This window comes from Corapipo altera, unplaced genomic scaffold, assembly GCF_003945725.1.
Source record: "Corapipo altera isolate COAL_440 unplaced genomic scaffold, ASM394572v1 69, whole genome shotgun sequence".
Lineage (NCBI taxonomy): Eukaryota > Metazoa > Chordata > Aves > Passeriformes > Pipridae > Corapipo > Corapipo altera.
The window spans coordinates 8,232,357-8,245,835 of record NW_020884908.1 but is presented as its reverse complement, the minus strand read 5'-3'; the positions used below and the strand labels follow the sequence as shown (position 1 = coordinate 8,245,835).

Below are 13,479 nucleotides of genomic sequence, written 5' to 3'. Positions count from 1 at the left end.
TCTGAACAGGGTTAAATGGCTTCACAAGTGGCAATAAATCTAACTTCTTGCACCTTCACAAATCTTTTTCTATTACACTGCCTTCTCTGATTTTCAGGGCAAGTTTCACGTGATTAGAACAGGTAAGTTAACTTCCTGGCATGGGGGGCATGTTCAGCTTTAAAAGTATATAAAAATGGTGGGTCTTTGTTTTGCTAAACCCATTGGATGCCTTGCTTTTACAAAAAACCCAAAACACAAAAGGCACAGGCAAAGCAAAAAAAGAAAAAAAAGGCAAAAAAATAAGTATTACTATATAAAAACCTACGATGAACAGTGATTTAAGTCCACGAGCACCATGCACCTTTTGAATGAAAACAATTGTCCTCACACAAACTTTTTCATGAGAAAGTTTGTCATAATTGTGCTGATCACCTGGGAAGAATGCCTTATTAAGCTCTCTCTATACTGGTATTTCTTGTATTAGGAGTTGATGAGGAAGTAAATGGTCAACTGCAAATTCCTTTGGCTGTATTTCCTCTTAAGCACAGACCTACCTTTTTCAGAGCCTTCAGTAGAAGGTAGGCATGGGTAAGGCCACCCCCCTGCCAGAATGCTGCCATGTTTCAAGGTTAGAGGGAAGGAGTCAACTTCCAATATGGGCCATCAGATGCAACTCAGTACTTTTCATGTGAAGCTGCTTCTAAGGCATTGAGAAGGATGGCACCACTCTGGTGAACTGAAGGCATTGGTGTCCGTGGAGAAGGGAAAATAATCAGGACAATGTGAATTATATTTTGAAATACTGCTTCTCCATGAGGGCCATGAAATCCACTACTTACAACAAAACCTGATTTGTCCCTTTGAGCTAAATCCCTTTCTGATGCTGCTTTCCTCAGTTTTTGTATTCGGAAAGCTGACTGACCACAGGGCAGCGAATCCACTCCCTATGGTGCCCTACTCTTGCTGTTGCTCCCAGGGCAGTGTGAGCTGCCCTGTGGCTTCTGTCAGGACCAAAGCTTTCCTAACTCCTTGTAGAGGCAAATTACAGCATTTCTCATGAAAGGCAGGAGGCAGCAACACTGTACAGCAGAACAATCGAGTGGCTGAAGTTGGAGACACATTCTGGTATCTGTGAGGAGCTGTACTGTCCCATGTATTGGAGCAATTCCTGCTTAACAGTCCTCAGGAGCTAAGCCATCTAAGCCAAGAAACCACAAATAAAGCAAGATACAGATATTTTGTGGCTACTAGGCAACAGTTTTGTCAGGAACTGTGTAAAAATAAATCAGATGGAGTATGAACAGATCTTTCTTGGCCTGCCCAATAAGGGCTGTGTGAATGGCATTGTTCAGCCAGTGGGTTCAAAGCATATTCCAAAATAATCACTCCCAGTCCACCTGGAGAGACTGCCCAATATCCAGGTCCCTCCATGTCAGGTCACCCTGCAGCTTACAGCTGTGTTTCTGCTGTGACCCTCCAGATGGGCGAGTCTCATCTTTCCCAAATTATTCCCAAGACTTTCAAATTCAGGAGCCTGAAGCTGAGCCTAAATTTAAGCCTTCAGATATACACACTTGGATATTTGTGGCTAGCTCTTGCCATGAAATGCCAACCTAGAAAAGAGCAGGCACCAGCTCAGGATTCCTGGTGGTGCAGGGAGGCGTTGTGATGGGGAACCGAGGTGGCAGATGCTTCTGTACACAACTTGGCAGCCTATATTTGGATTCCCAGTTTGAAAAAGCCCTTAAGACCCAGCCATATGTTTATCTTATAAGATGGTTACCATACCCTCGCAGCTGACAGGTCTGAAAATGATCTCAGTGATTTTGTCTTTCCATAGGGAAAGGGGAGCTTGAAAGGACACTGAAAGCAGGAGAAGTGAATAAAGGCAGATGGTCATCATTTTTTTTAAAGATGCTATTATCACCAAAATATCTTGTATTTTCCATTGTTTTGTATAAAATAAGTGACTCTAAATTGGCTTTTATCACACTAGGAACTGAGATAAAACAGCCTGCTATCAAAGTAGTTCTTTGAAAGAGAGCTTGCAGTGATAGCTACATATAATAAAATAAAAATCACTGAATGTGAAGATTTCTAAAGCTCACTATAAGAAGAAAAAAGCTATAGGAAAGCAAGAGAATATTTATCTATTTATAGTTTTAACAAGTGCCGCTGAGCTAAAAATTAATTCAAACCATAAAGAGCTTTCCAGCAAGCTAATATTTTTCACATGATGCTTTATTGGCTTTCCTTTTCCATATTTTCCTAGGCACAAGTTTTGTCTACAAGTGATATTCCCTGTCATTAACATTCATGGAAGCTCTTAGAGAAACAACTGTATGCCTATCCCAGTGTTCGATAAATAAATGTAGACGAAGCATTGTGCTGTCATTGAACACAGATTGGTATCTATATGAACCATATTTTTTCATGAAAGGCCTGGTTTATCATAGGTGAGTGCACAGAGGCTGCCGTATAGCTACAATTTAAGGGGCTTCTCACATCACACATGTTTAGCATCACAGAATAATGTTGATTTTAATGGTCTCTGCACATCTTCAGCCGTCTGCAACTCAAACCTAAATTCTTTCTGTGGATACCAGAACCAAGAGCCAAGCTGTCCCACAGTTGGTCCTGGTTGTGGTCCTGGTGTTTGGTTATTCATTTGTCTGGCACACCAGAGACTGGCTCTCACCTGGCTCTGCCCTGTGAGGACATCTGAGAAAACATTCATTTTTCCCTCTTGTCTGACTGGACATACAGTTGTCCAGATGAGGATCGTTGTTCACTGTGAGACTGAAATAATCCGTATTGAATCTCCTTGGAATGTACTAGTCAATCTAACACCTCCTTATAAAAAGAAAAGTTAATGGCTTCTGTAATATGTGTGCTTAGATTAAAAAAAATCTACCACAAAGTAACACCTCCCAGGCTTCTATCCAGGCTTCTAACATGTACCTGCTTTTATCTAACTTCTAAAGCCTTTGAAGACTGAGGAACCAAGTATGAGGAAATCATTTACAGGTAAAAGAAATGTGTAAGAGTATTTAATAATACTAATGAATTCTATGTATAAAAAAGCAAAACACTTCTTTTGTCAAAGAAATCTGATTGTTAGTCAGTTTCTTCCTAATACACAGTATTCTTCCTGTGAAAAAGTAATATATCTCTACCAGTGATCCCTTTCATTGTTTCAAGTACCTGGCCATACTCAATGGGAAAAGGCTTTTGCTTCAAAATGACAAGTTCCACCATTTGGGGGCTCTTTTAAAGCACTACAGGACAGGCTCCAGAGAAAACAGACCACATCAATCATTTTCTTCCTCTTATTCATACTGAAAAGTTTATGAGTTTTCAGTTGGCTGGTGAAACTGTGACACTGCTACAAAGCAAACAAATATTTAAAAAGGTGCCCCTCTCCTCAAGACAAGAACAGAAATAAAAGGTACTTTTTATCTTTTCTACTAATAATATGAGGCCATTTCCAAGGTTCAAGGGCATCCATGCAGAAGGAAACATTGATTAGAAATCTGGAAGAACAAGACTGTGGTTGCAGTGTGCTTTTAGGGATTAGCAGCTATGTCTTTTTGAAAGAAATTTCACTCTTTCTGACAACCAAGCTTGAAAGAAATGGATTAAAGATGACACATCTCCAATATCGCATCTAATGAAAAACAAAGTACCTATTCTTGAACCAAGAGGGAATATTTGTCATATATACAAACACTGTATTCTTCCACCTTCTGGTTTACATCATCTCTTTGCAGAAGGTGCTTTGAACTGGACTTGTAAGCCTTTCATTCAAACTTGTAATTATTTACCTGTTAGAGCTTTGATATACACAGCTATGTCAGAGGAAAAGAACTTGATTTCAAAACACTGAGGATGAAGAATCTATTTGTACACTGTAAACTAATTTCAGCCGTGTTGCCCCACATATATGTGATTATTTTGCTGCCATTTTTAGATATCTTTCCAATAGCCACATGAAGAACAACGTTCAGCCATGTTCAGAGACTTGCCTAACATCCCACCCTAATCCAGGTGCAAAGTACAGAATTAAATCTTGGTGCAGTGAATTGCAATACCTGGCACTACCTGAGCCCTAACTTCAAAACACCTCTCCTTGCTTCCTTTGCTCCTAACCTCTGCAGGGCTGAAGCTACTCAGGACTCCTCTCTGCAAAAGCACAGGTGTAATTCTTCCAGGTTTGCATCAGTATCTTACTATGAAATCATAAATCTTGAACAACAGAAGCAGCAACACTCTCAAGTACATGTTTGACATGTTTTCTTATTCAGCAGGCCCTAATAGATAAAACAAAGATGGATATTGTGCTTTTATGGATACAGGGACAAACTGAACAGGGCTGTAGTAATTAGAGAATTGGCTTCTCCTCAGGGGTTCAGTGCCTTGGGCACCTATCCCAGGAGAAGGCAGCGCAATAAAGATTTACTGCAATCTAACAAAGGCGATCTTGATTATGGATCTGAAATTAAATAAGCAGGTAATATATTCTGATCACATGCAAATATTTGCTAGAAGCTTTACCTCAAGCATTTTTGCACTTGGTTTGGAAATACTAATTTTAGAATAATTCTCACACATAATCACATGATGGACTTGCACGGAATGTGAGAGACTGAAATGCTAAAGTGTTAATGGATCAATCGGCCATTTGCAAAAGCAGAAGGGTGATTGTGGAGGCCAAGTTTGCACCTTCCAGCAGAAGGAGAGGAGGAGAATGTTTGGGTGTGTGGTGACGAAACCTCTGATCTGCTTAAGAATGCTCAGGTGCAGAGTGGGTGTGCACCCACCACTGGAGGATGACCATGAGAGACTGACCTTTGTTTAGCAACAAGATGGATTTTTGAATCAGATAAGGGAAAAAAGGCTGATAAGAAGCAGATCCTGCGAGATGGGATAATGCTTTTTATCATGTCAGCTTCCTCCCTTACATGACTGGCTCAGGTGTAAATTTCCCCCCCCCCCCAGGTAAGGTATTGGGTCATTCACGAGTAGGCCTGAGGGTATTCATCCGTTCAGATGGGGCATATCTGAGTCAACTATGCTGATGAGAGAGGCAGCTGCATGTCTTAGAAGGTGTCATAAACCATCAAAGATCCCCGAGGTGCTCCCAGACTCATTTCTGGGGCCTTCCACCAGAGGACTGCGCGTGACCCAAGGTGTTGCATAAGACAGTGTAATACTCCTCACCTAAGGGGAGGCCCCTGGGCATTCCCACCTGAACCTGAATGTATATTAAGCCATTGAACTTTATGTTATGTGGGCTCTCCCCACATCAGAGGGATCAAGACTTTGACCATCACTTTGACCAATGAGCATTGAAATTGCAACAATCAAGTCTTGTCACTGGATCCATGGCTGGTGGTATCTTTCCACTGCACTGTCTACTCTTATCCTTTCTTTTTCTTTCTTTCTTTTCCTTATAGATTTTCTGAAGTGACATTTTTATACTTTTTTATTGCTATGTTTCTACAGATAATAACCAAAATGGTTATATACACCCTCTCCATTGCAACCAAATTGTTCTAAAATAAACCTGCCATATATATATACATATACACATACACACACACACATATATATATAGACACACACACACATTTATATATATATATATAAACAGTGGCCATTTCACTCTAATCTGCCCCAGGGGATCTATTAACAATAATCTCAGTTACCCTTGCATTCAGGGGCAGCTCGTAACAACAGACTAATGCAAGTTACACAGGGAATTACTGCATACTCTGTTTTTATATATACTTGTCTTCATTGTTTCTCAGGGAAATTAAGTGCTTTTCCTGCTAGTGCAGTGGTGTCCAATTTTCCTGCCCTTCTGAATTGCAATACCAAATCCTTAGGGCAGACACAAGACTTTGACTGAGGGTGTCAGTGTGTGTGATCTTCACAGAGGGAGTTCAGAAGTGATAGATAGGAGAAAAGAATCCCCACAGATTGCCCCAATCCATTGCTGCTGGTCCTGAGCCCATGAAGGACCAAAGCCCACCTCAGGCCCTTCTCCTTCTCAGAGTTCCTTTGCTGACAGCCCTGGCCCTGTCACGAAGTTTCAGTGCACAAGTCCTCTTGGAACTACTCAAGACCTGAAGTGTCACGAGTCTGCCACAGCTGTGCTAGGAGATGTGCTGCAGGTGCAAGGTCAGAATGCTGAAGCCAAATGCAAGATGGGCTTAGCCATATAAATAAGTAGCCCACCAAACATCTTTTTACCTTGAGCAAGTAATTGATCAGTAATTTCTTATTCCTTGGGCAATTCTTGTGGTCCTTCCTAGCCTGTGTTTCGTTAAGGCTCACATCTGACTTACTATCAGCAGCAGAGGACTGCCCAGACCAACAGAAGTGAGCACAGCATCCATTGCTATCAAACACTTGGAAAAATGACTGCTTTTATTTACTGACAAACAATTCATATAAAAGCACTAAATCTGGGCGAGTGTAAGGCAATATGGGGCAGTTTTACCTACGGCAGTTCTGGGGCCTTGGGATTGCAGATGCATATGTCATTCAGAAAGGATATCTAAGCAAGTAAAAGGAAATACCTTGTGTAATCACATAGTTATGTTGTAATTATATGCAAATAACACATTATAAAATATACGGATAAGATCCCCACTTCTCAGCAGCCCTTCAAGCAGTTCACTTTTTAGACATCATTGAGCAAACAGAAATAAAAGCAAATCCTTCAGGGCCCACAAATCTATGGTTGACATACACAATCAATAGGCAGTTACAAAGAGAGAAAAACTGCAGGAGTTTTCTTATTCGAGATAAGGAGCTGGGGGAGAAACTTTGCTTCCCACTCCCCCCATTTTCAGCAAAGAAAATAAAATTGATTCATTGGTTACAGTGCAAGGAGATGAGCATCTCCAGCAGAAATTAAGGGCACAAACAAGGTCACAATACATAAAAATTTCAAGCAGCAGCAGAGCTGGCTAAACCGACTGCCATTTTAACTGCAGTTGTTGATAAAACCATCACATTAAGAGGCAGGCTGAAGGATGGTCAAGAGGTTAAGCCAGACAGGCTGGTAGAGAAAACATAAAAAATGTCCTCTGCCACGAGAAATGTCTGCGGATGAGGCTTCTCCTGCTGGTGTCTTTATGAGCAGGAGGATGCAAAACTCAGGGCAAGTAGGGGTCCTGCTGATGCCTTGATCTCAGGCAAGCCCTGTAGGACTTGTCGTTTGAAGCCGATGAAGGTTAGCGGCACCAAAACTCATGCCTGGTATTTCTATCACTTCTAGAGCTTCTAATGATTTTCCCTGCAACACATTTTCTCTCTATCTCATTTTCCTTCATCCCCAGAGGCTATGCTATATGTCTTTATGTTGCAGCAAAATATTCTACAGATGTAAGTAAAGAAAGCAATCTGTTCTTTGAAAATGCAGTGCCTCAGCTAGGATTTTTTTGGGTTAGGTTTTTTTTCCTTTTTTCTAATTAATACAACTAATCTATCAGCTTGTGTGCATTTCACACATAGATGAAGTACCAAGCATTTCAGTGTAAGCTAGGAGAGAAAAGTTCAATCAATCAAAAAATCACTACTTTTCTCCTTTTTGACTTTTGATTTACAAAGTGTTGCATATTTATGTTTATACCAGGAATCAAAATGTACTAGTTCCCAGTGGGAGCCTCCTTTACAAACCTTCTTTTTAGGAATGAGTTGCTCACAGTGCTTCTTTCTCTTCAATCAAGCATCATTTCCTTGCTAATTACTACAAATTACAAGTGCAAGGGGCAGCATTCCCTTGTTTTCTGAGAAAGAACCATGTGGGCTGAACGCTGCAAACTGGAAAACACAATGTTTGATTTCCCAATCAGAAACATACTCTGACTGATTTGTACATGGGAGTTTGACATAGCTTGAACTGTGAGTGAACCAAACCTGATGTTTCAGACCACTGGAAAGTCAAAAGCACCAGCAGGAAGATTCAGCATGCTGCCAAGGGGAAAACAAACGTAGCTGGAAAGCTCTGACCTTTTATTTAACAAATGTAATATGGCATAAGAGTATGAGGGGTAAAAGTATGCCATAACTGAGACTTACTGTATACCCAAATTTTTGCTCTGAAAATGGGGTACCCTTATACTCAAAATGGAACTGTAGACATGGGGCCACTATCCAGGTTGTTCCATCTGTGGGATGGATGCAAGAGAAATGGGTAAGAAACAGGCTGCCTCTCTCCTTAACCCAAGCTAGGGGCCAGGAAGAAGCAGAGGGTCTGATGAGGCAGAAGGTCTCAGAGACCTGCTGGCTCCCAGGGATAACCTGGTGGTGCAATTGTTCACACATTTCCCCACGCCTTACTTGGGGATCCAGCCCCAAGAGGCTTCTCGTTCCGTCACCAGTCTGCACAGCTCCAGAGCAACCTCAGGGCAAGAAGGGCCAAAGGCAGTAGAGACACCAAAGTGTCCCTTTACCGATCAAGCAAAGCTTATCACTCCAAGTGAGCTAATATCCTGGAAAGTCTTCCTTGTCCCTCATGTTCTCTTGCCATTGATGGTGCATTTCTCCAGAACAAAAGCTGTCCACAGTGCAGATGGCCATTGTAATCTCCCTGAGTGACATAAATAAAATAGATGAATGCAAGCGGACTAATGATCTACTCTAGGAAGGTTGGTTATGATGCATTGAAAAGAACAGCTGGTTGTCGGCAACATATTTATCAGGAATTTAAAAGAAAACAACAGCCATATAATCCAGAGGATTTAATGACAGAGTGGAACGAATGCTGAATAAATGCTCCTTTTGATAAATTCACAAACATTTGGGTGATGCAACAGTGATTTATATTCTTCTGAGAGAAATAAACAAATTAAGGATTTCATGGCCTTGTGGAGAACAGATTTTATAAAAGTGAATTTCTGTGTACTTTCAGATAAACATTATTTCTCTTGGTATTAGTGGAAAACAAACCATGGTACTTTCACCTTGCAAGAAACTCCAGATTTTTGGTATTTAGTTGGCTTGTTACTCTGCTTTCCCTAAATCAGGTAAGAAACATTTGTTGCTCGCTGAGCAATATATTACAGAGCAGAATTTTATACCTGGTCTATAGTGAAACCATGAAAACTATAGTAAAATTTTACCTCTGTGAATGTCAAAAATGTTTGACTGAAAGTTTAGTTGTCATAGTGTCAAAATGTTTCCTTGCAACATGGTAAAATCACTGCTACTCACAGGGTTGCAGAGTATGACATTTGCCTTTAAAAATTACTAATCATCCAAACTAATACAAATAGGCAGTACTATTGATGAGTAAAATGAAACTATTTTAAAAAAAGTGCTCTGTCTGAATTCTTCTGTTGGATATCTTCCTACAGAATTTTCAGATGTCAACAAAAGAGCATTTTCCAACAAAAATCATTCCAGAAAATGACTTTGGCCAGCTCTGAGGAAAGTGACGATAGCTGAAGGTAAAAAGTACACGAACCTCTGGTCCTACGTGCTCTCAAACATCAGACCTCTTGCATCTGTTCTCCCCAGTACTTATATTTGTACACTGTCCAAAGTCACAGGGACAGGCAGGATGACGAAACCTCTCCTGGATGCAGCAGCACTGCACAGAGCACTGTGAGTTCGCAGCTCACTAAACCCAAGTGTGCAGAAGCCTCTCCCTCCTTGTGCACCCTACAGTGCCACAAACCATGGAGTTCGAGACCAGAAAGAAGCACTTAGTTAAGTCAGCACTTAGGGGTGCATTGCCATTGAATCATGGCCATCACTTCATCACATCGGATAGCTCTAAGCCAGAAGTAAGAGAACTCTTTCCTGCCCCACCCTATGGGCACTGGCAGGATTTGAAGCACATCCCATACGGATTCCCTGATGGGATCAGGCTCTCAGGAGAATTTCTCCTGCATTTCTGACTTGTTATGGGGGATGCACTGCCCAGATGGCTCTCAGCAGGCTGTTATGGGGCAGGAAGCCCTAGATACATAACACCACAAATTAGACATTGCTAAAATGCTGGCAGGATTTTCAGACATGATCAATAGGTAGAGGATCCTACTGACAAAATCTTGCTCTTACTTGTTAGTATGAAATGTTTTTGCTGTCTTTTGCTGAGGTCCCTACTGAAATGCAACTCTATCATCATCCACAAACACTCAGCTGTAAACATGCGTGATTTTCACTATGCTGAAGGTAGTTATTCTGTACCCTAACTGCTACCAGCATTGTTATTAACCTGCATTACATGGGCATTCAGAGCACTCTGGTTGCCATCCTGAGCCAAGACACAGTCACACACATACTTAACCCCAAGCAGACTGCAAGCCCCACACAAATCAATGGGCTAAGACTTCTGCAGCCCTCAGGATCTGACATTTAACACTGAAAGCAGTATTAAAACTCTTTCCCTGCCCACAGTACTCAGCTATGTGAAACAGACATTCTTTTAGCACTGGCAAAAAGTTCATGAGCTCATCAGGGGAATAGTGTTTCAAGTTCACCAAGATGCCTATTTGTCTTTCTGTTGACTGCTGAAGGAAGCAATGATCCATATTTCCTACCACATGCTCCATTCCCCCAGACCGGTCAAAGCCTCCTCCTGTTTCCCATACTTAGACCCGCTGTTGCTTATTAGTTGCTACATTAGCACCTGAAGCAAAGATCAAGACATCATTATGCTAGGCTCTGTAAACAAAAATAAAAAGGAAAACAATCCCTTACTCCCATCTGAGCATGAGGAGAAAAGGCAAATAACGCAACCAGGTATGAGAGTGATAAATCTTCAGTTATGGAGGATAATGTGGAAAGAAAAAAATCCTTCTAGATTTTCATTACCAATCTCATTTGAGATAAACTGTAGGAACGATATTTTCTTGGAGGGGAAACGAACTTTGTACAGTTAAGTCTTTGCTGTCAAAAGCAAAAGATAAGAATGACCTTTGCTTTTAATGTATTTGTCTTTCCATATCCATTATAGACAGTGAACCCAGTCTATTAGCACCATTGGTCTAACACTAAAAGTCAATTTGATTTAACCATACTTGCTGGCACTGCAAACTGCCTGACTATCACTCAATTAGAAAAGAGGCATTAGCTCAGGTGTTGCTCAAACTATAGCTGCTCCTTTGCCTTTGTAATGTACCTGAGATTCTGCTTTAATTCGATGTTCTGTAATCACCTGGGTTTAAATCAATCCAGCATTGTCAAAAGCATATGGGTTCAAATGAAAATGCAACATTTAAAATACAAATAACCACTGAAGGTAGACTGTAAGCGCTAGTGCTGTATCATTATGGTGGAGCTGATGCCATTTACAGCAACATTAAAGCAAGTGTTATTAAGAGAAAATGAGGCATTTGTCAATGAGTGTTTTTAGTACCATTAAAGGTCTTAGAATTAACAAACTTGCAATATTTTGACTAAAACAAGCTCATTCAAAGGCTCTTTTCAGCACATTAGCATCTTGTTAGACTTTGAGGATGTTTCAGATCTTCTTTCCTTAACTTGTAAAGGAAGAAATCAAATTCCAGTAAGAGTGTTATATAACTGTGGAAGTGTACTACTTGCTGTTGCATGTATACTTTGAGATACAAGTACTCAAAATAGAAAGATCAACCTTTTTGCTGGAGAGTATAACATTTAATTTCCAGGGTCCCAAAAGGAAATATGAACCAAGTTCTGATCTCCCCAGTCATTACTGAGAGATTTTTTTATTATATTAATTACCCATTATCTTTTATAGGAACATTTCTTCAGTGAGAATGCACCCGCTGAGATTAGAGGTCTGCCTCCAGTATCATAAAGTTAAAACAAGCTGTGAATATCACAGACGGGCATACATTTATTGCAAGAGAATTTTTTGAATATTCAGTTGCAGAGAACCTTCTGAAAACCAATCTGAGTTGTTTGTAGAGTCCTTAAAAATGTATTACTCTGTTTCACCTTCAAACACCTGTAGTGTCTTGTCTATGTGGATATTTCAACATAGAGACACACGTGGAAAACTCCACATATTTTAATGAAAGACATATTTCCCCCTTCAGGAACAAACACCTGGATTTTACTTGCAAATACTGGTGTATCCCTGGACCAGCCTAAATCCTTGAGTTTCTCACTCTCTTTAATACAATGCTTCTTTACAGACCTACCTCAAAACCAATGAGATTTCTGCAGTACATTGCAGGGGAATATTCTTACCCCAGAAAAACAGGTTTAAAATATAATGTCTAGTTCTGGCTGTGTACCTTTTGGTGTTCCTAATAAAAGCCCACGTTACACCCAGACTACCTTACAAATGAAAATGTGACGATGTCACAAAGTGTCATGAGCCCATGAAAGGCTTGGGGCACAGCTGTGGGCAGCCTGGTCCAGAGCAGAGCACAAGGCTATGGCCACCCTGCATCATATGAAAGGTCCATTTATTCTGGCATTTTGTTTTCAAAAGCATCCAGAAAGGAGGACAGAGGAGAAACATAATGACAAAGTGACTGCATATGACTTTGGACTGACTCAGCAGGTGTATCTACATGGTAGAAGGCAAGGCTCATTCTACAATCCAGAGTTAACCCCAAAACATTTCTAGGGCAGAAAACACATAACAGTAATAGCACATGCACCCAGGCAAATACACTCTGCTTAAAAGATCTGCATCTTGCAGACTACAGTTGCCACACATCTGCCCAATTCCAAGCACAGCAAGAGAAACAAACTGTAGTCTTATTTGGTCTATCTACCTGATGTTAACCAAGGTATACACCCCTAAGCTCTGTATGCATTCCTTAGAACACAAAGCCCTCCCACTGTGCTGAAAAGTGTGAGGAGAAACTTCGGGCTTCTTTCCCAAATGGTTTTCACTTCTGCAAAGTTATATTTACAGGTCCTAAGCAGCTCATGCCATGTGGACAGGGCTGGCATCCTTGTTAAATGAAGTCCACATGTGATGAGACACAGAGAGGCTATAAGAGTGCCCTTACAGTTGGCTTAAAGACAGAGTGAGAGAAAAGAAAAATGCATGAAGACTCAGGTAATAAGAACAAAGGCTTTAAGTTATAAGAGACTGTGTTATAAATAAAATTGTGCTGAAATGCACGTGGAGCAGGCTCTACATGTTGTCACTACGAGTGTTGTCCCTTTCAGCTGAGGAAGGTCTGGCTCAGTGGCTTATTGCTCAATTATAAAGTTAATCAAAGAACTAATTGAGCTTGGTCTTTTGAGCCTTTTCTTATGGATTAAATTTTATTAGAGCTGAGGACATGAGGAAAGTCATAAAGGGCAAGGAGATGATAAGCCTAATACGTAAGAGGAATGATAGTAATATGTCATATTTCTGAAGCCAAAATTGGGTTGTAGGAAGGAATATGACAGAATATACCTTTTAAAACCCTATAACCTGTATGGCATTTGAAACCTTTCTTGCAGTGTTTTGCCATCTCAATTGTTCATTTCTCTAACTGTGCTTCCAGCTTTTCTAGCCTGTTTTCAGCAAACCAGTGCCTGATG

General features: G+C 40.7%; 1 protein-coding gene across 4 annotated transcripts in view; it reads left to right on the top strand.

The window, feature by feature from the left end:
• TECRL (trans-2,3-enoyl-CoA reductase like) overlaps positions 1-12,914 on the top strand; it is a 77,011-nt gene extending 64,097 nt beyond the window's left edge. For 3 of the 4 annotated variants that reach the window (XM_027652938.1, XM_027652936.1, XM_027652932.1), the window contains one exon: positions 8,906-8,982. The gene's annotated coding sequence lies outside the window, so the exon portion shown is untranslated. Of the gene's footprint in view, positions 1-8,905; positions 9,021-12,856 lie in introns of those variants that run through there. The other variant, XR_003529237.1, reaches the window with a different exon arrangement.
• The last annotated feature ends 565 nt before the right edge of the window (positions 12,915-13,479 follow it).